Genomic DNA, 27,547 nt, shown 5'->3' with positions numbered 1-27,547 from the left:
CAGCTCTGATTTTTCTGCTGCTATGGCAGACCCCAGAACACCATTTGAGACTCCCAAGCCCCTGCCAGCTCCCAAAGCCCTGCCCAGGAGAGGTGGAAGAGGTGGGCCCCACCTTGGACTGCTACAGAGATCCTGGATCTCATTGAGATTTGGGGAGATGAGGTTAACCTCCAGGATGTCTGCACCAGGCACAGGAATGCTGAGATCTATGGCTGGATGTCTGACAGCCTGGGCCAGAGGGAACACATGCGCACTCAGGATCAGGTGAGCATGAAAGTCAAGGAGCTCAGGAAGGCCTATATAAAGGCCAGGGAATGCAGCTCCTGCTCATGGGAGGTATCCCAGACCTGCTCCTACTTTGACCAGCTCCAGCAGGAGCAGGCCACTGATACCACCATGCTCACCAGCCAGGAGCTCAGCCAGTCCCTGGAGCCACTATCACCCTCCCAGGATGTCATCCATTGATCAGACAAAGCCAGGGAAGGTCCATCAGGTGAGTTCCATTACTTTTCCTAGGCACACATGGTGGGAGTGTCATGCTGTGAGGGGCTACGGTCTCCTCACTCCGCCTTCTCAGCCTAGGTATCACACAGCAGCCTGGGTACACATGAAGCCCCAGTCCAGAGGAGACAGTCCCAATGAGGCTGCCTCAGAGTACCCTTGTGATCCTGCTCACAGGGTTTCTGGAGAGGTCTGCTTTATTCCCGACTCTGTGGTGGGACACCCTTCCACCACAAGGCACAACTAAGGCGGATGGGCTCAGGGACACACACACACACACACACACACACACACACACAGCAGTGCTGCTTATGGCACACAGGCATGCCCACTCTCTTGGGGCAGCATGCACTCCTGGGCAGGTACGGTGAGGCAGAGGACAGTGAATCCCTGCTCAGGAAGACCGATGGGAGGGGAAAGAAGGAAGTGGAGGGGACCCCACAGCACCCTCCCTGGCAAGGAGCATCTGCCACTCACACATACCTCCCCCAACAAGCTCCCCCCTCTCCTCAAACAGGCAGGGATAGAAGTCCTCTCCTTGTGGGACACTGTCACTGTTGGACATAGCGTGTGCATAAGCGTGGAGGGAAGCCAAGATGCCCCATCACCCCCCTCCTGCCTGCAAGCTCCTGGCCTGGCCAGCATCTTCCCATGCCTGCTTGTCCCCAGGATGTATGAGTAGAGAGGCTCCCCCCGGGGATATCTGTGCCCCTGCAGGGAGGGGCACGCTGTGTAGGCCATAAATGGCTTTGCTGCAAGCACATCGCCTTCGTCTGACCCAAGACCTTTCAGTGTCACCTCAGAGATGAGAGCTAGGCTTCATGCATGCTATCTCCTGGTATGGCTGCCCTTCTCTTTGTTCTTCACAGCTGGACTAGGTGCAAGTGAGGCACCTGCAACACCTCCCGCGCCAGCCTCCCGACTCTGGGGGGAGCTGCCGCAGCAGACGAACCCACGAGGACTGGAGGAGGAATATACTGCCTGCCTGCGTGGCCTCTCTGGAATGGCAGAACCAGTAGTGGGAACTAGAACAGGAGCTGTGCCACACCACCTGGTGGGAACTGGCACAATAGACTCACAATATGTGCGCGGCCATACATAGCCTGGTCACTGCCATTGAGTGGTCAAGCAGCCTCCCTCCCGCTCCTGCTCCTGCTCCCACTCTTGCCCCTACAACTTGTTTCCCTAGTCCCCTCATTTGGATGCTGAGGGCCCCACACACAAAGTGGTGGAACCCCTCGAGGCAGGCACCACTCCCAGCCCCAACCTTGAGCTTCCCCCTTTCTTCCTCTTCTTCCCCCTCCCAGGTTCTTTCTCCAGTCCCTCCCCAGTTAAAATTACTCCAATTAAACAAGAAATACAGTTGCTTGGTTCAAGACAAAAGGTCTGGTTTATTTTATCAATAGGGGAAGGGAAGAGGACAGGGGGGAAGGGAGGATAGAGGGGCAATTTACAGGCCCCATGTGGGGAGGCCCAAGGGAGAGTCTCCCATTTGTCCTTGTCTGAAACTCTCCTTCAGGGCATCCCGAATGCACACAGCCCCCTGATGGGCCAGCTAGATGGCAGCTGAGCATGGCTGCTCAAAAGCCCTGGTGAGCCACTCTGTCCCTCATGCTGGCAGGAACATCTCCCTCCTTATTCTCACAAATATTGTGAAGGACAAAGCACACCGCCTTGGGAGACATTCCACACGCTGAGGTCCAAGTGGGTAAGGCAGCAGTGGAACCTCCCTTTGAGACATTCAAAGTCCCCCTCCACCACAAGGTGGGTCCTGCTGATCCTGGTGGTAAACTGTTCCTTGTTTTGGTAACGTGTCTGTTATAGGGCTTCATAAGCCATGGGAGCAGAGGGTAAGTAGCATCCCTCACAATGCACATCAGCATGTCCACGTCACTGACCCTGATGGTGCAGTTGGAGACTGCAGGGGATTAGGGGATAGGGCATTCACCTGGGAAGTGCAGGGTGGTGGGTTTGGTAGAAGCAGCGGGACCACCAACACCACCTGTTGGGGGGTGGGGAATGTGCTGGCATTCATCTTCTGGAAGAGGCTGGAATTCCTGAAGATGTGGGCATTGTGCACCTTCCCCGACTACCTGACACTGATGTCAGTGAACCAACCTCAGTGGACCATGACAGCCTGCAGGACCATGGAAAATTACCCCTTCTGATATATAATTGGACACCCAGTGGTCGGGGGCCAGGGTGGGAATGTGGGTGCCATCAATGACCTCCCGCCTCACAGTTGGAGAAGCCCATCATGGCAAAGCTGGTGACAATGGTGCATCTGTGTCGCTCAAGAAGATGGGCCAGTGCAGCAGGATGGTGTTGATGACCCTCACCACCTGTAGAAGGAGACAAACAGGGCTGCCAGAACCCTTGGAGAGTCCCCGAGCCCAGCCTCCCTTCCTCCACACCCCAGGCCCAATCCCAAGTTCCCCCATCCCCGGGCAGGGCTTTGTGAAGGCAGGACTGGGAAACCTCAAGGTAAGGGAGCTTCCTCTACCACCTCGTCTTCCCTAGGGAACCCCATTCCAGCAAGTCACCACCCTCCCAATAACATAGTAAGAGTGTCATCCCTGCATGACCACGACTGTGACGGTTGATCTCCCCATACTGAACTGATTCCTGACGGAGCGGTAGCTGTGTGGGGGGACAAGCTTCTAAAGACAGATGGTGTCCTGCTTCGGAATGGTGGAGCTCATGTGGGTGTCCTGTCACCTGAAGATGGGGTGAGTCGCTCACACAGCTCCAGGAAGGTTTTTTTTCCACATGTGGAAATTCTGGAGCCACTGCTGTTCAACCCACTACTCCATGATGATCCGGTCCCACCAGTTGGAACTGGTATCCAGTCACCAGAAGCAGTGGTGCATGGTGTGCAAGAGAGAGTGCAGGAGGGGCAAGTCGTGGGTCCATATTCTGCAGTGCCACAAGAGTAGCCTACAAAAATATACCCAGGAGGTGAATCATGAGGTCCAGGAGCTGGAGACTACTTGGCAGCAGGTCCAGCTCCATGGCAGAAGTGCTGTAGTGTCTACAAGGGCAACCAGAGCAGGTAGTGAAAAGCCTTTGCTGTCCCTCAAGGATCTAGGCAAAGGAGAGTAACCTGAGTCACAACTGTACAGGGGGGTGCTCCAGGAAGTGACTGCTGTCCTGAGATGCCTGCCCTAAGTGCTTCTGGGGGTGGGGGAGATTAACTGTGAATGAGGCTCCAATCAATGTAGACGCTCTACTTTGAAATAGCTCAGTGCTATTTTGATGGGCACTTGTAGTGTAGATGTGCTATTTTGAAATAAGCTATTTTGGAGTTTTTATTCTGAAATAGCTTATGCCAAAATAATGCTGCTGTGTAAACATACCCTAGGAAAACAAGACAGTTGGGAGGAGGGAACAAGGCACAATGGAGAGCTCCCAAAATTGGTAGACAAACAGAAATATCCATATGATGAGGTACATATGTGAAAAGAAATGTATGTTGTTCTTTTCTTCCCTGGAAAGAATACTGTGAGTTCACTTGATTCAGACTCTTTTCCTCTTCTGACGACACCCTGTTTTGACATGTGGCTTTGTAGAATGGGAGAAAGTAAAGCACTCCCAGGTTGCTTCAGAGAGAATCACACACCTACAATGACAGAAAATATCTCAAATAATCAAAGGTCTGAGGCTGTTCCCTCCCACCCTTCTTTACCACCCCTTCTCCATCAATAAAGTACAGTTGAGATTTTGTTGTGGCGGCAATACACTTTTTTTTGGTTGAACTCTAACTTAAGCTTGCCTTGCTGACACATCTATTCTTTTATTTGCCAGATGGGACTAGCTTCAAAGGAACACTTATGTTTATTCAATCTGCAGCTTCATGCAGTTTTTATTGGTATTTAGTGAATAGTTTAATCTAGGGATGACAGGGAAACATTTAGAAAAGTGTTAAAGGAAGGGGAAGGAAAAAGGAAAGGAAAAAACCGGTATATTAAACTTTTTTTTTTAGAAATTCAGGAGTAAGGGGAGGGAGCTTAAATGCTAACTCACATTTTCTCTCCCTGATCAGGCAGTGTTGGAAGAACAAAGGGGAAGAAGGATAAATGCGAGGGTAGGCAGTTGTTTGAGAAGCACTGTGGGTTTCAATTAGACTGTCAATAAGACTTCAGTTAGAAGCGACTGTCTAGGAAGGAGCACTGCAGAAAGAGATCTAGGGATCACAGTGGACCACAAGCTAAATATGAGTCAGTGTGACACTGCTGAAAAAAAAATATGATTCTGGGATGCATTAACAGGAGTGTTGTGAGCAAGACATGACAAGTCATTCTTCTGCTCTGCACTGATGAGGCCTCAGTTGGAGTATTTGTCCAGTTCTGGGCACCACATTTTAAGAAAGATGTGGAGAAACTGGAGAAGGTCCAGAACAATACAACAAAAATGATGAAAGGTCTACAAAAAATATGATGTATGAAGGAAGACTGAACGAATTGGGCTTGCTTAGTTCAGAAAAGAAAAAACTGAGAGGGGACATGCAGTTTTCAAGTACCTAAAAGGAGGAAGGAGAAAAATTGTTCTCCTTGGCCTCTGAGGATAGGACAAGAAGCAATGGGCTTAAACTGCAGCAAGGGAGGTTTAGGTTGGACATTAGGAAAAACTTCCTAACTGTCAGGGTGGTTAAACACTGGAATAAGTTGCTTAGGGCGGTTGTGGAATCTCCATCTCTGGAGATATTTAAGAGCAGGTTGGATAGACCTCTATTAGGGATAATCTAGATCAGGGGTGGGCAAAAGCCTTCCAACAGGCCAGACCCAGCCTTCCTAGAGCTTTGATCTGATCCGCAAGGCAGTTGGTCCCACTGGTAGGGTTGCCAGATGGCTGAAAGAAAAATACCGAACAGCCACTCCCCCCCCCCCCCCCCAGAAAAAACACCGGGAAAAATTTTGGTGAAGGGAAAAAAAAGGGGAGGGGATGACCAAAGTTGAGCAAAAAAAAAAAAAACCTCCAAGAACCTATATCACTGCTAGTCGTTCCCAGGTAATCATTTAAAAAAAAATCCCGAACACGCTTCATTGGGGGGGGGGGTGGCCAGGAAGGGAGCGGTGCTGTCCGGGAAGGGGGATGGGGCCTGGAAACAGCTAATGTGGGGGGGCAGCAACAGGGCTGGCCAGGGAAGATGGGGGGGAGCCAACAGGAAGCAGGGCTGGTCATGGGGAGGGGTCAGGTGGAACGGGGCTGGCCGCAGGATATTGGGGGAGGAGGGACTGGGGGATGAAGGCGGGGCTGTCCGGGAGTAAGGGGGAGTGGGAAGCACAGCTGGTGGGGGGAACAGGGGCCGCGAGGGTGGCCAGGAGGAAGGGTGAGAAGGAAGCAGAGCTGGTGAAGGGGGGGAGGTTCAGCGGTGCTGGCTGGGAGGAAGGGGTGCCAGGAGGAAGGGGGAGCGGGAAGCAGAGCTGGCGGGGGCAGTGGGGTGCAGCAGTGCTGGCTGGGAGTAAGGGGGGGGCCGGGAGGAAGGGGGAGCGGGAAGTAGAGCTGGCAGGGGCGGGAGAGGTGCAGCGCGCTGGCCTGGGGAGACAAGGAAGAGGAACGGGCCGGCGGGAAACAGAGCTGCGGAGGGTGCAGGGGGACTGGCCATGGAAGATCAGGAGAGAAAGTAGGGGAGAACTGGCCAGCCGAGAAGGGGGAGGTGAGCAAATTGGCCAGCGGGGAGCGGGACTGACCTGGGCACTTGCTGCCTGTCCTGCGCAGGCTCCTGGCGATGCACGAGTGAGGAGGAGGCTTCCCCTCCTCCTCACACTCAACCAATTGTGGGATCCCAGCAGCAATCATGGCCCCGCCTCCCAGCTGGGACTCCCAGCCGCTCCCCTGCCCATGCCAGGCTTCTGTCCAGGGTGCAGCCGGAAAAATCAGAAAATACCGGACAGTCCACATGTCCAGTATTTTCTGGTTTCTTTTTCCCGGACAGAGTGCGCAAACACTGGACTGTCTGGTACAATACCGGACACCTGACAACCCTACCTAAAATACAAGTTAAATAAATTAATGGAGATTGCCTATCTCCTAGAACTGGAAGGGACCTTACCTTGAAAGATCATTGAGTCCAGTCCCCTGCCTGCACAGCAGGACCAAATACCATCCCTGACAAATTTTTGCCCCAAATCTGTAAATGGCCTCTGCAAGGATTGAACTCACAATCCTGGGTGTAGCAGGCCAATACTCAAACCACTGAGCTATTCCTCCCATCCTGGCCCATTGCCTGGGACCTGCTTGGGAGACATGTGCTCTTTCAACTGCTTCTGTTCAAAAGGCTTGTGCCTGCTGGGCAGCTGCCCAGCAACAGATTAGCAGCAGGGGCCAGGAACCGCAGGCTCTGTTATGTGAATTCTAAGCCTCCACCCCAGACAACTCTGGGAGGAGGCTAGCCCGCAGCACCCTGCCATATGTTCCAGGTCCCTTCCATTGGCCAGAAGCCAGGGAGGAGGGACCCCAGGTCAGTAGGTAACTCTCAACCCTGCCCCTTCTGCCCAAGCCCACGGCCACTTCCAAAATTTGTGAAGTGGCCCCCCTTCAAAAATTATTGCCCACTCCTGATCTAGATGGTACTTGGTCCCTCCGTGAGGGCAGGGGACTGGACTTCATGACCTCTCAAGGTCCCTTCCAGTTCTAGTGTTCTATGATTCTACAGATGTACATGAAATGAGAGGCAAGTGTGAAAGAGGAGAGCCTGCAAAAATAAGAGACTCTAAACAGAAACGAAGTCTTGGCAATGGAATGGATGCATGACCAGAAAAAAAAGATGGAGTTGGAAAGAAAACACACACACAGCAGTGCAGGGACAGGGAGAGACTTGTAGAAGACTGACGACTTGTGGCTACATTAACTTCCAATTAAAAAGAAATTATAGGATGAAAAGGAATACTCCACCACATGATATCTTGAAGATAGTTGATTGTCCCAGCAAATCTAGGTCAAATTATGAAAGAGATTGTGAATTTCTGACTATTGTATGAGCCTTTACTCATACAAATAGTCCCATTGTAAATAGCAGCCAGTGAGCGTGGTTTAGCTTCAAAAGTAAAGGTCCAAATGAGGTAAAGGCAATGTTTATCTAAGTTCAACAAGAATTCCATACCAAACAAAGGTCAATAAATGCACCTTGTTGACGTGAAACTGCTCTGTCTCCCAGGAAGAATGACATACAGGGCCACCACAAATTAACATTCTCATATGCAGTCGTGATACAAATATACATGAAAACTTTACTGGAAAGTTTGTATTTCTTACTCTTACAGTCATTTTGGCTACGTCTAGAGTGCAGAGTTAAATTGGAAAAAGATACACAATTTGCACTACGCAAATTGCGTATCTTTTTCAAATTTACTTTCGAAAGAGGCTTTTCTGAAATTTGGCACATCTACCCCCTGCCAACTTTTGTGAAAAAATGCCCTTTCGACACATCCCTTTTGCCTCATAGAATGAGGTTTACAGGGATGGTGAGAGCACGTTTTTTTCAAACATTTTTTCAGAAAAGCAGATGCATTCCTTGAATAAGGTATTGCTTTTCCGGATGTATCCTGGAAAAGCAATGTATTTCTCACAGAAAGACAGGTACAGGGCATCCCTTCACCTATCCTGGGAGTATCTTGGCCTACCTGTTCTAATTATCTCCTAGGCACAAACACACAGAGACTGTTTCCCTTTCACTGTGTTCTTGATCCTCAGTTTCTAAGTCTAACAAAATGCACCTCATGTATACAGCAGCTTTCTTTCACTGAGCTGCCTGTATTTCATGTTCCTCTCAGGTATCCATCATCCCAATGACTGAGCCAATTGCCACATTACCCCAGCAATTGCCACCCAAGTGCCAGTAAACCCCAACAAAAACTGCTTAATGAAGTGCAGTTGACCCCATAGCCTTCCAAATGCTTGCAACAACCTCAGTAACCAGAATACTACAGGTTGCCCTGTCACAAGGGCCCAAATGTGAGCACAATATTTTGTGCATCATTTACTAGAGCCTTTTTCTCAGGACAGAAGCCTGTGGAAAGAGGGGCAACTTTTCTGGTGGATCTTGTATTTTTACATCCGAGTGTAATTTGATTATTTTCTTTCCAGACATTTTAAAACTCAATACTTTGCCGTCACATTTTTGTTTACACAAAACCTCTAACTTTGGTATGCAAAATTCACAGCTGCAATAAGAATCTAATGATCTCACTTGGATTTGCTAATGCAGTTTGCTTGAAGAATATTGAGGTTTTGTGTCTGCTAAAAGTACATGTGACGCATTAGAAGCTATTTAGAAAATATGGCAGAAAGTAGACAAAGACCCTACCAGACATAGATGCTAGCGTTTCACCATTTTAATATCATCTGTTTCAATATTATTTCTGATTGAAAGCAGTGTCAGTGAGAAGAAAAACAAGCCATGAATGTCCTGAGGCAGGGACAGAGAAACAGAGGAACTGTAAACATCTCTAAATTCTCCAGGCCTTATTTTATTCTTAACTTTTGCATAGCATCTAGTTTAAAATCTGTTTTGAACTAAAACAACACACTTCCATTTCCTTGCCAAAGCACCCTCAGAAATTCACAGCTTATTAGAACCTCCTGACTAATGAAAATCTTTGTTTATAAACTATTATTTATTAATTATAATTATTTCATTAAAATATCCCATTTCAGAGTGTTACTGCACACCATAAAGTTTCTTCTGCCATAAGATTATACCAAAATCACTGTTCAGACTTCATCTAATTACGCATCTCCAAGTGTAACTCTCTTAAAAATTAGCATAAACAAGAAGTATGTTGAATTACTAATATCAATGACCTCACCTAAGAAAATGCCCACAGAAAGAACACTGTAGTTATAGAAACAGCTTAGCCTTCCAAGGAATAGACTAAACCTGTGCTTTTTAATGGCAATCTTTCTGCTTATAACACCCTGAAACACCTTCATGTTTTCTTGCAAACATACACAGATTATTTTGTTGTGTGTGCGCGCGCATGCACACACATCCACACCATTTGAAACATAACTGAAATGTACTATCACCATTCCATTATTCATAGGCTCGTCAGAGAGGAATGGACCATCTGAGCACTCACTGATGATCCTGAACAAGGGAATGCAACAGCTGGCTGCTCCTGATGACATTAGGAATTTCTTAATGGGTTAGCAGGATTTCTTCTCCAGAAAGAGCACACTATAGATGGGGAAAGGCCTATGCTCATACTGGAGGAAGGGCTTGTAGAGAGGCACAAATAAGAAAATATTCTTAATTGCAGAGATGGATGGCACCACAACATGACAGTATTATTAATTCAATATAAAAATAGCCTACAATGATGTTGCATAAAAATATCACCTTACACTGAAATTGCTGTTATTGGAGGGGTTCCCCAAAATGCAAGATATGTGGCAATCTTAACATTTACCTCACTTCACAAGAAGAAACAAGACAAACATAAAAAGAGAATGCTTCTTAGGGTACAACCTCCTCAGAGAGGTCAGAACTAAAAGGACAGAGGAAGACTAAATAAACAAATTGTTGTTCTTGGGACCGTGCCCATTTTCTATGGTGGAAGGTTAAAACTAGTTTTATTGTGATTTTCTGGTTATTTATATGTTTAATTCTTCAATGGACTTTATAAAGGAATGAGCTCTACTGTGATGGAGGAGCCAAGACAACAATAGGCTGAGCCCAGCATAGCTAAAATCATCTAAAACAACAAATGGAGACTTGTGGTCAACCATTCTTCTCTTTAGCCAGAATAGAACTTTCTATCAACAGTATAAATCCTGTCTGCAGGGGATAGAGGTTTGTCATGGACCAACCTAAGACTGTGAAATGATTTCTCACAAGAACTGAGGACTCTCTCAAACCTCAAAGTGCAAGAGCCATTACTTTGACTTCTCTAACACATGTACAATAGTACGTATGGTTTTTTTTAAGAGTTCTACCAATCTTAACACTACACAGAGCATGTATGATGAGAAACTCAATAAACCACATATCATCTCTTAGGGTTCGTCTATACTGCACCGTTATTTCAAGATCACTGGCATTATTTCGAAATAACAATGTATCTACACAGCTATTCCTTTATTTCAAAATAATTTCAAAATAACGGATGACTTATTCCAAAATCTGTAAACCTCATTCTGCGAGGAATAATGCCTATTCCAAAATAGTAATGTGGATGCTCCACTGCTGCTATTTCAAAATAGCTCCTCTCCAAGGCCATTGAAAAAAATTACTCCCCAATGCCTCCTGGGGCTGTAAATCAAGGTAGCATGTCCACATTAGGGAAGCCTACTTTGGACTAATTTTGAGGCTTCTCTATAGTGTAGACACGCTATTTCGAAATAAGCTATTTCGGAAAAAATTTTGAAATAGCTTATTTCAAAATAAGTGTGTGTAAGGGGACGGTTAGCCTCTTACTAAAACTTAGTGTGAGTTTTTGGTTGGCCAGCTCCCAGTACCAAAAGGGGAAGGGTCCATGAGAAATCAGGGCCTTGTGACTGACAGACCCAGGGACAACGGAAAGAGGCCAACACTCCAGCTCAGCCTGACTGACAGGTTGGACAGGCCAATAAGGAAATTAGGAGGCCAGGTCCCGTCCTCCGTGTGAGCTAGGATTTTCTGGGTCTCTCTGAGAAAAGGAAAGTGCACTAAGAAGAGCAGCAAGAACAAGATGCTGTGTTGAGAGACAGACCTGCAGTGACAGAGCCAGACACACACAGCCCAAGGAGCGCAGACCCTGCAGTGACCTGAGAGCCAAAAGGGTCAGAGAAGCAACACAAGGAGCTGGAGACTGGCAAAACAGCACAGTCTGCAGCTGGGTGTGGTGAGCAGCTGGGACCAGCAAAGGGGGGAAAAGAGGCTGTGGGCAGGGAGACACCACCAGTCAAGAGGCCCTGCAGGCCAGACTTGGAAAGGGATTGTAACTCCAACTGGGAGAGGGGTCCTACCACCTAGAGCCATGGGCATGTGGTCACTGCCAGAGCAAAGGTGTCCAACATGCAGCCCCCCCTGCAGCACAGCCAGGGCCTGAGAGAGAAGCCAGGGACCTATGAGGAACTGACTGTGAACTGTCCTGACACTCTGCAGACTGCTGCTTGTGATGTCCCCATGCTACGGAGTGAGGCTATGTGTTCTCATTTAATCTCTCTCATTTTTTCTTTATTCTTTTCTTTTTAATCAGTTGCTGTTTAATAAATTGTATTTGCTTTGAACTGTATGAAATGATCACTGGGTCAAGAAAGCCTGCAGTGTGAAGAGAGCACCCCAGAGTGGGGACACCTTAGCACCTTCCCCAAGTGACTACAAGGTCGGGGATTAAGCCCCAGAAAACCTGGGTGCAGCCTTGTTGGGATTTCGAGGACTCTGCTACTCAGGAGAGTGGAAGGGGAGCCCTCAAGATCAGGGAGGCCGTGGGGTAAAAGAAGTGGGAGCGGGGACTCAGATCCTTTCGCTGGTCCATTTCACCGGGGCAGTATAGAAACCAGGAAAGTTCCCCACAATAGCAGGACCATTCCCCTGCTTACACGTGCAGGGTAGATGAACCCTTAGACATATAATTTAATGAATTACTGGAATGTATTTAGAAACTATGGTCTACTCTTATTTAGGTCCAGTACCAATAGGCTCAGAAGACGGAAGTCCTTTTGGGTTTACCTCAGCCACTAACAAGAAACTTTGGGTCACAGGAAAAAAAAAAAGCAAGGGAAAGTAGAATGCTTCTGAGTCCTGCATATTTCCAAAGGGCTTTCTCATTTTCACTGCAATATTTTTGTGTGTATTTGTATCTGCTTATAGGATTTTCCCACTGTAGTATGTATGTCCCTCTTAGGTAAACTAAACCTACATAGTAAGGTCCTTATTGGGCTTCAGAGAATCTTTTGTTTTTCTTTTGGGGTTTTGTTATCTGTAAAGATTTTCTTTATATACCCTTTTGGTCATGATAGGAAAGCGTTATCAATTATGCTATTACAGCATACCTCACAGTTGTTAAGACTTTAGATTTCTCTAGTCTCTTCAGAAATTTCATTCCAAAGTTGGCCAAAAATCCTATATACAGCTCTCAGGTATTTTTTCTTTGGTATCATTAGTTGCATAGTACCACAAGAACACTACTAGGACATGGAGGAAGATGGGATTGCTAGTGTAGAGGGTCCTGACTCACCAATGAACTTGAACAATTTAAAGAACTCAAGCAGATTATTCTGGAAGTTTACATTAATTTTATACCATTCGCTTGTGTGCCAAGTTCCCATGAGAGAATTAAAGACAAATACACTGTTTAACTAACATCAGCTCAAACCTATTTTTTATAACTCCGGCAGTCCTAATCTTCCTATAGGAGATATTCACATTTTCTGCCCAAGATGTACACTAATATATAGGATAGATTCTATTCTATTCTATTCCAAAGTAGTGTGCCTTTAAATGCTTTGTTCTGTAAATATAATATTACCCTTTCTTTCACCTTTTCAATTTATTTCATATATTCATTTTCTTTTATCTTTATTTTCCTTGCTACAGTTTCGTGGAGCTCATTGTAAACATTTATGAATGTTTAGTGTTGGGGAACGTGCATATCTGACTTATTAGATTATGTAAACTCAAATCAATCAGTGTATGCCATTAAAATCTTCACATAGCTATTAGCAGAAAATTACTAGGGAAGTTTTTCCAGCTACTCACTGCTCCATTATATCTATTCAGATTTTGTTTTTCTGCATAGTAACATTTATTTCATAAAAATTAACAAGTAGACAAATCAAAATATGGAAACTATGACACCATTTTGATGGCAGAGGCACTTTCTGATGTGGCCCTGTTGTAAGAATGCATCATTCTGCAAGAAAACTACTATAATAAAGCTTTACAATTTTAAATAACTTCCTTCACTCTGTGCAAAACTGCAGACTAAAGGTCCTTTGGCTATTTCATTTTATGGAGCAGTAAATAAACCTAATTAAAGGAAATCTCTTGCTCAGATCATCCAGCCTTTTAGAAATGACAAGGCCTAAACCTGTCAAACCATGTAAGTCATGGGTTCTCTAGCTGTTAACTTAAAAATTATGTAAAATGTTCTTGTCAAAACATGTCCCTCTTTAACAAAGGTGGGCAAATACTGGACTGCAGGCTGAATCTGATCCACCAGGCTTAGCTCCTGAACAACCCCCACTACTATATTTATCTGCATGGCTACAGGTACTAGCAATTGCAGCTTCCGTTAGCTGTGGATTGCCACTCCTGACCAATGGGAGCTGCAGGAAGCAGTGCTCTTGTCCATGCCACTCCTATTAGCCAGGAACAATGATCTGTGGCCGATGGGAGCTGTGATTGCCAGTGCCTCTGGCCGTGCAGGTAAATATAGTTGCAGCAGCCTGCCAGGAGATAACCTTGGTGAACCACCACCATGTTATTACCCACCTCTGCTCTACAACCTGAATTATTATTAGGGACATAGAAAACAACATGATGTTTAACATAAAAAAAGAAAATGGAGGGAAGATTAGACTTTCCTTTTAATTGTAAATAACACTAAAAGAGGCAACATAGAGGCCATTTCAATCACCAGCCAGCAAATGAGAAACAGTTCAATTATGTGGCACAGTGGAATAGTTCACTAGCTTCTCTTACCTGCAATGCTAAGTTCAAACTCTAGTTTATGCTCTAAATAAAAATACCAACAACCATCTTTATCCATCATATAAACATCTCTACACACAATAGTTAACCACACTCTGAACTGGAGAAAACTACAAAGGGGGTCAAGAATGTTGTACAGTAGATGCCATTTAAGAGTCAGAACTTGGCAACAATTGCAACGTGGACTGAAATATCAGTGTTTTCCTACATACGTGTAAGACTAGGAAACATCAGTAGCAATGCTATGCTATTTACACACACAAATATGATCTTTTTATTGGCTACTTCTGTTCACAGCTGCATGGGGAGTACCGGAAATCATCTTCTCCCACTGTGGCTGCCTGTAGCTAGTTTCATTTGTCATCTTCTTTCATGAGCATAAAATTCAACAAACATTTGCAAGATTTGTGTCCCTTTTCCAAGTGTTGCATCTCCTAAAACTGGTCCTTAATATTAGATTTTAAAAACATCTCTGAAATCTATTTTCCAGTCAGCAAATTATACATGTGGCTGATTTTCTAATTATTTGAAAGCTCTAATAAGCAGTTTATTATTAAATGATAAGCAGACCACACAAAATTTGAACATCTTCTGATTTACTATGCTCGCTGGGCCAAATTAGGTGAGGTAATGTTTATTTCCTACTCACTGCACACCTGCACATTTCAGAAGTAGTAATTTGATTCTGAAGTTGCACCAAATGACACAGAATTGATAAGGAAACTTCTGAAACAGACTTATACTTCTACTCTAGAGAACTATCAGGGTTAGAAATGGTTAAGAGGAGTAAAGAGAGAGACATGAAGGGAAAAGTTCTAATAAAAGGGCCCACTATGGAAATCACAATTCATGCATTAGTCATTTACCTCCTATTGGGTTATATAATATTACACAAGTGGCACAAGCTGTTTTGATTAATTATCTGAACAATCCCCATATATATATGCCCAAACTAAAGAATTCAAAGCAAAAATCTACATATTCTGGGCCTATTTTCAAAATTAGAGGTGTATAATTTCCATACTTTCGCATGTAGGTTTGGTAACCGACTTAATATAAACACTTGTCTGAATATCTATATGTGACCTGATGCACAATCACAGTAGTTTTACAGAGTAAATGCACAGTTGTGCATAGCTAATTTTGAAATTCAGGATAATTGTCTCCTATCAAGCATTGACTGATTTCTCAAGAATTAGCATGGAAGCCTGCTTCTCTATTTCAGAAAGGTCAATGGCAATGAGATATTTTATAGCTGTTCCATTATTTTGCTCCTTTTGCTTTTGTTCTTCCATGCAAGAAGGAGCTGCAAAGTGGCAAAAAAAGAAAGAAAACAGAGCAGTTGATTATATTTACCAGATTATGGACCAAGAGGAAAACTCCATTTTTGACCCTGCTAGGTTCAACTTCTCTACTTCTTGGAAAATTTGATTTTGTAATCTTCTCTTTGAAAAAACTATCAAGCTGTGTTCACATTATTGCAGTTTTGCTCAGCAGGGCATATTAACAGATCAATAAAGCAATAGCCCTGTTCCTTTAGAGGGGCTTACCTTTCTGATCCCCACCTTGACAACTCAGGGTATGTCTACACTACAAGGTTAATTCAAAATAACAGCAGTTATTTCGAATTAACTTTAATAGTGTCTACACAGGCAAACCGCTATTTCTAAATAAATTTGAAATAGTGGAGCCCTTTTTCGAATTTGGTAACCCTCATTCTTTGAGGAGTAACACCAAATTCGAAATAGCTATTTCGGATTAAGTGCTGTGTAGACACTTAATTCGAAATAGGGGGCCTCCAGCCCTTCCCAGGGAGCCCTGGTGGCCACTCTGGGCACAACCAAGAAAACTTACTCTCCTCTCCCCCAGCCCTGTAGACATTAAAGGGGTATACCCTGGCCACAGTGCCTGTGCCAGCCCAAACGCTATTTCGAAATAGCTTTTGTGTATAGATGTGTTATTTCAAATTAGCTTAATTCAAATTAACTATTTCGAATTAAGTTAATTCAAAATAGTGCTGAAGTGTAGATATACCCTCAAAGAGGAAAAGAGGACACTTTTAAGAACTTAGTTCTAGTCTCTGAATGGCAGCACAAATCCACTGCCAGGGGCCATTGGGTTTGCACAGCGAACATCTTACATATGATAAAAGTGGATTCAGGAGAGAAAGAGAAAGAGAGAATATCTGCTGGGATAGTGGGAAGAAGGATACCTCTTCTTCAGATATACAAGGGGAATCCGAACCCTCCTCAATTTCAAAGCTTCCTATGGTTTCATACTGGAAGGAAAATTTCTGAGACAGATACACACAGATCCCTACTTTGTAAAGGCCCATAATGCTAACGCAAAACACTGAAATACTAGCATCTAAAGATTCAAATCCCTGTTTCCTACAGAAGAAACAAATCCTGCCCCTCCCTACAATTACACCATTACACCATCTACAATTCTCTTTTCTAACCCTATTACAGTGGGCTTCCAGTGACATTTTGTGACCTATATGTCCCTAAGGGTATGTCTACACTAGCCCCCTAGATCAATCTTGGGAGGCTAATGAGGGCGACCGGAATTGCAAATCAAGCCGAGGATTTAAATATCCCACGCTTGATTTGCATGTTCCCGGCCGATCGCCATTTAAGAAATCGACTAGCCTGAAGTAACTTCCCGTGTCTACATGCGGCAGTGAAATGGGATTCCGATTTAAATCCCTAACTCGAATTAGCTGGTATTCCACGTAGGGTATGACGTACCCTAAGAAAATGAAGCTTAAATGCAGCACCCACCAACATTTAAAGGTCACACCAACATTTTTCATAGATTTAAAATTCATGTTGATCCCTCAAGTTAAGAGCAGCTTAAAAAGAGAGAAAAAGTGAGAAACAAGGCTAGACACAATCCCACAGCAACAATTCAAGTTTTTGAAAATGCACATAAAGCAATTCAAACCAATTTCTTAGATGTTTTGCATGATAACAATGAGTTGCCGCTTCCCAGCTAGATTACTTGAGATATTGTCTGTTCTTGAGAGAAGTATGGAATATTTTAATTCTTGATTAGAATGTCCTTCCCACGAGGTTCCAAAGACATTACTATAGAAAGAAATCATGTTCCTTGTTGTCTTTTTACAATGTGCTTTGTTACAGTAATGTTACCTGCATTCTTATTTCCTGAGTACTTATGTGTCAAACTGTAGTCTAGTACTTCTCTGTGAAAGACAATAACGCAGTTCACATCTCTTGCATTTTCAACAAAGCAATCTCATAGTCCTCTTCTCTTATTTCTGGGATTCCTTCACTATAAAGCTTGTGCCACAATATTATCTCTCTTTTTACAAGGCATATGTTCAATAATAAAGGGGAAAAAACAAGTTACAAAATTTATAATTCTGCAGTACACCACATACATTTGGAAATGTAACAAGTTTTACCAACCCAAACTCAAAATACACTCTCTCTTTTGGGCCAGTGGCCTATGGCTTTATACAATTTTTTTTTAAATCCCATTTATTCTAGCACTTAATTTTAAAATAAAGGCAGTAATTCTAATATTTAATAATGTTGTTCTTCTGATCGCCCATAAAATCTGATCCTTGATCTGCCCTCAACAACTTGGATTCAACCGTATATTGGTCATTCTTAGTCTATTTTGTACATGTCCATATTTTATGCACAATTGTGTCTCTTGCTTCAATAGGAAAAAAATCAATACTTTTCCACCCTTTTCTCTCTACCCACAACTGGCTCCTCTGCTCAGCCTACCCCTCATCTGTTTTTATTAAGCTTTTATTTATTTCAGAGATTGAATTAAGATCAGCAAGTGATGAGGCTGCCTGTTATGTTAATTCCTTAATTTCTCTCCTAAATGAGGTGAGGCTTGGAAGAATGCTGGTGTAGACCACTGCGCGTGCGCTCTCGCTCTCTCTCTCATCACTAATTGGAATTTAACCATATGTCCATAAATAGCGGTGTTTTCTTAATTACAGTCAAATCTTAGCTTTCCTCCAAGTCTAGATGACATCCGATCCTTAAAGGATATTTAAAGCTTTGTTGAGTAAAGCATCATCATTGCAAGACATTGTATAGGACTGAGTTAACTTCAGAAAGGAACATAACTCTTTTCCGAAATAACTATCTTTTACATTACAATACCAGAAGACCCTCTTTCCTGCACTTAACCAGCACATTCCAGGCAGATTAAAAAATGATAGAATTAAATGATAGAATTAAATCCTGACCAAGGACACAGCCTTTTGCACTTTTTCAGTAATACAAACTTTCCACATAATCTCTACTAAAAAGTCAATTGAGGATTTCCCTGATTTGGGGAACTTCTAGGTAGCACACAGTTGTCACAGCTACACGCTCATCACCTTGTATGTCAGACTGCATTAGAGAGAGCATTTCAGGGACAAAGCAGGAATGCCTCTGTGCTCCAATTACTCCTCACTTACATAATGGCCCTGTGACTACTCTAAATTGTCTTTCTATGTGAACAAGCTCTCAGCAGCCCTAGGGATTGGGGAACATGAAGGTAATAGTGTCTTTTTCATGCACTCCAAAATTTGCACCAGCTGCAGATTTGCCAGACCAAGGAATTAAATGCACAATGCTCCAAGTCCATATGTGTCATAATTATGAACATACCATAGCAACAGCCTTAGGCCTGGTTGATTTTATAATAAATGTATCTACAGCACCAAGTCCCCTCCATGGACCTTACGGGCTTTTAAAATCAGCTTCTGTACTCCACCTTGATGAAAGGAGTAGTACTAAATTCAGAGTCAAATTTCGGTTAGTGAAGATACAGCACAGTTCAAGTCAGTCAGTTCAAGTCAAGTCAGTCTTGGACTCCAGGAAGTGTCCTACAGTGCTCCAATGTGACCTCTCTGGCCATCTCTTCTGCACTCCTAGGTACACAGGAAAAGCACCAGCAACTTTTAAATATCATTTCCTGTTTGGTCAGCATGGCAAACCCAGCAGCACACCTGATCATGAATGCCCAGAATGACAAACAAGCTCCAACACAGAGCATGCCAGGAGATACTGGATCTGATTTCTGTGGAGGAGGAAGAATCTGTGAAGGCAGAACTCCAAATGAGCAGAAGAAATGCTGAATCACACAGGTGGAAAAAGAGGGACAGCTGGGACTGTCCCCACCACCACCCCATCCCAGGAGCCACCAGGCAGTCACCACCAGCTGTTCCTCAGGGCTGGAGCTACAGCCTGGGAGAAAGCAGCCAGGCAGCCACCACTTGGCCTGCCCAGGCCACACACTGGAGCTAGAGCCAGGGTGCGAAGCACAGCCCCAGGACAAGCTACATGAAAATAAAGAAGCACAGGCAAGCATACCACAGGACAAAAGAGGGAAACAGTTGCTCCAGGTCTGAGTCACAGACATGCCGCTTCTATGAGCAGCTGCATGGGATTTCTAGGAAGGCACTCAAACAGTATCCCAAGAGTGTCCTTGGACACCTCCCAAGTGATTCTTTGGGCAGCTTTAAGCAACTAGGAGGACACTGTAGATGAGGAAGAAAAGGAGAAAAAGAATACTTAGCAATCAAGTGGTAGATAGAATCTCACTGACAGCCAGGATCTTTTCCTAGCTCTGGAGCCAATCCCCTCCCAAGACATATTGGACCCTGAAGGTGGGAAGAGCACCTGCGGTGAGAGCACATTTATAATTACGTTACAGTGGTTAAATGTGATGGATTTAGTCTTTGATCTGTCCTCAGTAATTGAGATAGAAAGGTGACCAGTCCACCTATATAGCAGGTACTTCCCAAAATAGTTTGTTAACATGCCGGCTGGAAATGGAGGATTAATCCTCCCTGCTCATCTGACTCAAGGCTCTCATCAAAGTACTCTGCAATCCCTCCCAGAAGGTTTCTGAGGAGGACTGTCTTATTCTATCCTCCTGGTAAGACACCTTGCCATACCAAGCCAGTAGTAAGTGATCTGGCTTGCTAACATCAGAGCAGCATAAGTTCCAGGTTTCTGGCCATATTCATATTCAAACCTCTTGGGAGGGATTGCAGAGTGCCTTGAGTCAGATGAGCAGGGAGGATTAATCCTCCATTTCCAACCGGCATGTTAACAAACTCTTTTGGGAAGTACCTGCTATATAGGTGGACTGGTCACCTTTCTGGCCATATTCATGCACTATCCATATTCATGCCCTCTTATACTTTGTGATTCTTCAAAGATTAATATGATGCTTGGTGAGTTGGGTGAAATGGGGAAAGTTTTGTAATTGATAGCACAGAGGAAATCCATCTCTATTTGCTCACCCCCAACAAATAACGACCGCAGGTGGCCCCTGTTTGTAATGGGCCAGAGAACAGCCGGGCTACGTGGCTCCATTCTGAAAATGCACATCTGTGCCCACAAACCTACTGCTGCATTTGGAAACACCAACATGTAAACAATGAGGACTGCAGTTTGCAAACAACTTTTCCCACATGTTTTCAAATCAGGACCTAAAGACCCCTCCTTACTAGTTGCTTACCATGACTGCCCACAAGATAAGTTATGCACGGTGCTCTGCCATGGTATTATACCTTACTTTACTCAGAGGTGTTCAATTTAAAATGAAATATTTGGCCTTGTACCATGTGCTTTGTGCTATAAAGTGCTTCAGTCACTGTAAAAGAGATCATCTTCTATTTTTAACATTGTATCTTCTGTAAAGTCTACCCTTGGGAGGAGTTTTGTTTGTTTGTTTTTTCCTAATGAAACCTGGTGGACTGTCTGTGGTCTCTGCCCCCATTCCAGCAGTTAAGCTGTCACAGATTAGAGGAGGGAAAAAAATACATACAGGACAAAATGTTGAACAAACACATACAATTGCCCGCACTGATAGTAGGACACAATTCAAGGCATGGAGGCACACTCTGTTAGAGGTCATCTGCACTAAACAAGAACACAGGGAAGCACATAAGGAACATAAGCATAACAAACAGGACAAAATGTTGAGGCTCAAGGGGGAGCATACAGACCTGATGAAGCAAATGTTCGAAGTCCAAGATAAGGAACAAGAGCACAGAATCCCCTGTATCCATGGATAAACCACTTACCCTCCTAAGTTCCATTTCCTCTTTTCCCAGACATCTTAGAATCCTTTGAGGGGAAGGGAAAGAGTGTCCTGGGAAGCCATCCACTCAACTCTAAGGGATGGCTCATGGAGGAGAAGGTTGTAATTCGCACAGTTTCTATTACTACACAGGGTGATTGGAATAAGCCATGTGTCCTTGTGCCTCCCTGTCTGCCCTTCTCTACTTCCAGAGCATGTAGGGAAGTACAAGGAGGGCAAGATTCCCTCTACATTGCGCAGCAGCAATACTCTGCAGCTGCTTAATCAGCCCCGCCCAGTCAGATAGCTCTGTGCATGGAGTCCTGAGCCCCTGGCTGGGCAAGCTGATTAACCATCTGTGGAGCTGTGCTGCTGCACAGCTTAGAGAGAACCCTGAATGAGGGCTATATAAATATCTTATATCACTTATTCCCAGAATTTTTCTAAGGTGATTCACCAACAGTATTTTGTCTTTTTTTTTTCCAGCAAGCCATTACATATGTGCACTCTCCACTCTGGCACAGCTGCCCCAATCCCAGTTTGTGGTGCAGTAGAGGCCCAGGGAGACGAAATAGGAAGATCAGAGAATGAGCCCCATCATTTCCTCTCCATGTAGCAGTGGAGTCCATCCCATGGAGCTGCACATGGCTCCCTGGTCCCCAAAGTGCTACTTAGTGCAGCACCACTCTGATTTGACCTGGATGCCCTTCAATTATAACAGAGGAGCAGCAGGGTCAAATATGAGGGAGCAGAGCTGTGATCTATAGTAAAGGGCATTGGTGAGACCCCATTTGGAATACTGTGTGCAGTTCTGGTCTCCCATGTTTAAGAAGGATGAATTCAAACTGGAACAGGTACAAAGAAGGGCCACTAGGATGATCCAAGGAATGGAAAACCTGTCTTATGAAAGGAGACTCAAGGAGCTTGGCTTGTTTACCTTAACCAAAAGAAGGCTGAGAGGGGACATGATTGCACTTTTTAAATATATTAGAGGGATACATACCAGGGAGGGAGAGGAATTATTTAAGCTTAATACCAATGTGGACACAAGAACAAATGGATATAAGCTGGCTAGTAGGAAATTTAGACTTGAGATTAGACAAAGGTTTCTAACCATTAGAGGAGTGAGGTTCTGGAACGGCCTTCCAAGGGAAGTAGTGGGGGCAAAAGATCTATCTGGTTTCAAGATTAAACTAGATGGGTTTATGAAGGGGATGGTTTGATGAGATAACATGATCTTGGTAACTAATTGTCCATTCATTATCAGTGGGAATAAGTCAATGGAGGGATGATAGGAGTTACTATAGAGAACTTTCTGGGTGTCTGGCTGATGAGTCTTGACCACATGCTCTGGGTTTAGCTGATCGCCATATTTGGGGTCGGGAAGGAATTTTCCTCCAGGGTAGATTGGCAGAGGCCCTGGAGGTTTTTCGCCTTCCTCTGTAGCATGGGGTACCAATCACAGCTAGAGGATTCTCTGCATCTTGGGGTCTTCAAAGTATTTGAAGGCTTCAATATCTGAGATATAAGTGAGAGGATTATTCTGGGAGGGGTGGGTGAGATTCTGTGGCCTGCACTGTGCAGGGGGTCAGACTAGATGATCAAAATGGTCCCTTCTGACCTTAAAGTCTATGAGTCTATATCTGTAGTATCTATGTGAAGAACAAATATTTAATAATGGGTTCTTCAGTCTAGCAGAAAAAGATATAATATGATCCAATGACTGGACAAATTCAGAATAGAAAGAAAGCAAAAAGTTAATTACTCTATTAAAAAAATCTAAACAACCTACCAAGGTTGGTAGTGTATTCTCTATCACAGACAATTTTAAAGTCAAGATTGGATTTTTTTTTTCTAAAATATCTGTTCTTCGAATTGTTTTGGAGAAATTCTATGGCCCGTATTATACACTAGGTCGGTGTAGATGTTCACAATTGTACTTCCTGACCTTGGAATCTATGAAACCATGAGGGCTATTGAAGTTTGGCTCAGTCATCGCTTGCGAAGCTGGTGGGCCAAACCTCAGTGGCATCGCAACACTGAGGGCTAGGTCCCAACAATTAGAGTGAAGAACCGGGCCTAGCCTCACATACTAGGACCTGCTACTGCTGGATGAAAGTGAGGCAGGCTATTCTCCACCCTCCACCATCCCAACTCCCCTCCACGGTGGAGCAGGAGAAATACCATAGAATCATAGACCTGGAAGAGACCTTAGAAGGCCATCAAGTCCAGCCCCGTACCCAGGGCAGGACCAATCTCAATTAAATCAACCCAGCCAGGGCTTTGTCAATCTGAGACATAAACACCTCTAGGGATGGAGACTCCACTACTTCCCTAGGTAACCCATTCCAGTTCTTCAGCACTCTCCTAGTGAAATAAAATACAGGACTATGTAGCACTTTAAAGACTAACAAGATGGTTTATTAGGTGATGAGCTTTCGTGGGCCAGACCCACTTCCTCAGATCAAATAGTGGAAGAAAATTGTCACAACCATATATACCAAAGGATACAATTTAAAAAAATGAACACATATGAAAAGGACAAATCAAATTTCAGAACAGAATGGGGGTGGGGGGGGGAGAAATGCTCTACCAAGCATTTATAAACCTCAACTACCCACCCGGAGAAATAAAAAAGCAAATTGAAAGAGCCAGATGAATACCTAGAAACCATCTACTTCAAGCCAGACCCAAGAAAACCAATCATAGAACACCACTTGTCATCACCTACAACCCCCAACTTAAACCTGTCCAACACATTATCAATAAACTGCAGCCTATACTGGAACAGGATACCAAACTCCAAGAGGCTCTGGGAGACAGCCCCATAGTCTCCTATAGACAACCACCTAACCTCAAGATGATTCTTACCAACAACCACAGGACATACCACACTAATACCAACCCTGGTACCTTCCCTTGCAACAAACCCCGTTGCCAGCTTTGTCCACATATTCACTCTGCTGACACCATTATTGGACCTAACCAAGTGAGTTATAAGATCAATGTCGGGGGCCACCCCTCACGTTCGGGGTTGCCGCCCTCATCCGGGGCATAATCCAGCCCGCTTGGGCCTAGGCCCGAAGCGTGATGCCCCTTTTTTAGGGGAAATATGGCCCACTGGCCTAGTCTCAATGTCCACTGCCCCTGCAGTAGGGGAAATACAGCCTCCCGGCCTAGTCCTCAATACGCAGGCCCTGAGGCCTAGTCCCAAAGTTCTTTATCCCCATTCGCCGGGGTCTAGGGCAGCTGAGGTAGGGGGGCCCAGGTCCTCCCTCTCCACCGGGCCCTATTAGTGGCAGGTTGCTCCCACCACTGGCTCGGCGGGGGGTTTTCCAGCTCCCTGCCCTGGGTTGCTTCCTACCCCCTTTTCCCGGCCCGGAGCGGTCTCACCGGTCGGCGTGAGTCGCGGCTCATCCCCAGTCGGCGTCGGGGCTGGGAGGCAGCTGATCCAGTGCCTGGGTCACGGCGAGGGTGGTCGGCTGGCGGCTCCATCGTCAGGGTCGAGCTTAGCTTGGGACTGGTGGCGGTGGATCCAGCAGGCCTGGCGACCCCCTCTCTGTCCGTCCAGTCTGCACCGTGGGCAGTGGGGCAGCTCTGGCTGCAGTCTCCCCCTTGGAGCAGGCTAGCAGGCTTTTATACCTTGGTTCCCCTGGGAGCACACCCAGTAGGGCTGTGTGGGTGGGGCCCTTCCCACCCCCGGCACCAGGTGGCTGCCCTGGTCTTGAGTGTGGGGTGGGGCCACCCCGTCACAATCAAGAACACATATTCCTGCGCATCCAGAGATACAATTTATGCTATCATGTGCCGAAAGTGTCCGTCTGCTTTGTACATTGGACAAACGTCTCAGTCACTTTGCCAAAGGATCAATGCCCACAAAACAGATATCAGACAGGATCACAAAGAAAAAACAGTTTCTTGCCATTTCAGCCAGAAAGGACACTGTCTCAACGACTTAATTACCTGCATCCTGCTTCAAAAGCCTTTTAAGACTGCACTTGAAAGAGAATCCTCTGAACTGTTATTCATGCTTAAATTCGACACTTTACACTTGGGTATAAATAAGGAATCTAATTACCTTACCCATTACAAAGATAGCTTCCCCAATTATCACCTCTAATATCATTGGCTCACAGACATTTACCTTTCCCTCCCCCCCCCCCCCCCGTATCCCCCTTCTGTTCTGAAATTTGATTTGTCCTTTTCATGTGTGTTCATTTTTTTAAATTGTATCCTTTGGTATATATGGTTGTGTAGCCAGACATGAACCCCATCTTGTTCCCCCCCCCCCCCCAGAGAGCAAGAGAAAGGCAGTCAGCCTTTGATGCCCTGGGAACGCAGGTGTGCTGCCTGTCCCTGACTCTACCATAAACAGAAACCAGACAGTAAATGGGCTAGCTGACGACTCGGGGCCTCCCACCATCCTGATGGCTAGTACCAGTAATTGACACGCCTGCACTGTCCCAGGAGAGGAATCTTCTCCCATCACATACCAGAGGTGCCCATTGTCTGCATTTTCCCAGGTGTGAATTATGCTTTGCACCCTTCGTGGGAAACTTGGCATTCAAAGCCATTTTTCCTAATTGGCCACTTGAGACCAGGAAGAAGCCTACATGACCCAAGGGGTATAAAGAGGGGTTTAGTAGCCCACCCCATTTGAGCTCCAATCTACACATGCTGGCAGGTATTGATTGTCTCCTGAGGTCTGTGGGATGCCCAACCTCGCCCTACTTCTTCCCGAGAGATTGAGAGAAAGACGCTGGCCACGCCAAGTCTGGAATGCAGGGGTGAGAATATATACCTGCCAGGTGTCTATTTTGCATTCATTTAATAAGAGCTCAGAGAACCAAAAGGGTTTCATAGTACCTATAAGTGACTTATTAGTGTAATTCCTGTCCTTTGTAGTAACTCTGTTATCTGTAACACAGTAGTAGCAACTAAGTTTACCCTGTAACAATAAAATAGTAACTGTTTAAGCTTTAACCTGACTCCTTCAGTTGCTGCAACAGAACCAAGCACAATTTTAAAAGAACTTCAGCCGGTCATAAGGAACAGATATAGGGAGAGCTTGGGCGTTTTGGATCGTGTCGCTTCCAGGGGACAGATCCATTGGGGCACCTCTCAGCCTCCCCAGGCTGCCCGCTGAGAAGGGATTTCTGTATCCTAGCAGCTAAAATCTGAGGTGTTATAAGCTCTCCCTGTAAACTTATTGGGGCACCCGTCAACCTCCTCCAGGTTGCCCGCTGAAAGGGACCCCGGTCTCAGCAGTTGAAGTCTCGGGTGTATAACACACACGCACACACTGCCCTGACCGTCGGCTGAAAGGTTGTGACTATTTTCTTCCACTATTTGATCTGAGGAAGTGAGTCTGGCCCACGAAAGCTCATCACCTAATAAACCATCTTGTTAGTCTTTAAAGTACTACACAGTCCTGTATTTTGTTTCAGCTACATCAGACTAACATGGCTACATTTCTATCACTATTCTAGTGAAATCGTTTTTCCTAATATCCAATCTGGACCTCTCCCACCGCAACTTGAGACCATTGTTCTTGTTCTGCCATTCACCACTACTGTGAACAGCCTTTCTCCAACCTCTTTGGAATCTCCCTTCAGGAAGTTGAAGGCTGCTATCAAATCACCCCTCACTCTTCTCTTCTGCAGACTAAATAGACCCAACTCCCTCAGCTTCTCCTCGTAGGTCATATGTTCCAGCCCCTTAATCATTTTGGTGCCCTCCGCTGGACCCTCTCCAATACATCCACATCCTTCCTAAAATTGGGGGCCCAGAATTGGACACAATACTCCAGATGTGGCTGCACCAGAGCCAAGTAAAGAGGAATAATCATATCTCTGGATCGACTGGCAATTCTCCTCTTAATGCAACTTAGTATGCCACTGTCTCAACGACCTGATTACCTGCATCCTGCTTCAAAGAGATTTTAACACAGGACTTCAAAGAGAAACCTCTGAACTGTCATTCATGCTTAAATTTGACACTTTATGAATGAGCCTTAACAAAGATGCTAATTATTTTACCCATTACAAAGATAGCTTCCCCAATTATCACCTCTAATATCATTATCTCATAGACATTAACCTCTCCTACTCATCCCCCCTCTGTTCTAAAATCTGATTTGTCTTTTTATAGGTGTTCACTTTTTTTGATTGTATCCCTTTGGTATTGGTCAAGCCAATTGGTCATGCCAATTTTCTTCCACAATTTGATCTGAGGAAGTGGGTCTGGCCCACGAAAGCTCATCACCTAATAAGTCATCTTGTTAGTCTTTAAAGTGCTGCATAGTCCTGTCTTTTGTTTCAGCAAGACCAGACTAACACAGCT

General features: G+C 45.0%; 1 long non-coding RNA gene across 2 annotated transcripts in view; it reads right to left on the bottom strand.

Annotated features, from left to right (window-relative positions):
* Window positions 1–618: 618 nt before the first annotated feature.
* LOC142827624 (uncharacterized) overlaps window positions 619–27,547 on the bottom strand; it is a 231,786-nt gene continuing 204,857 nt past the window's right edge. For both annotated transcript variants that reach the window (XR_012902320.1, XR_012902318.1), the window contains exon 4: window positions 619–4,120. This is a non-coding gene — a long non-coding RNA (uncharacterized LOC142827624). The remainder of the gene's footprint in view (window positions 4,121–27,547) is intronic.

This window comes from Pelodiscus sinensis, chromosome 3 (genome assembly GCF_049634645.1).
Source record: "Pelodiscus sinensis isolate JC-2024 chromosome 3, ASM4963464v1, whole genome shotgun sequence".
Classification (NCBI taxonomy): Eukaryota; Metazoa; Chordata; order Testudines; family Trionychidae; genus Pelodiscus; species Pelodiscus sinensis.
Note: the sequence above shows the minus strand (reverse complement) of the source record. Positions and strands in the feature narration are given on the sequence as shown.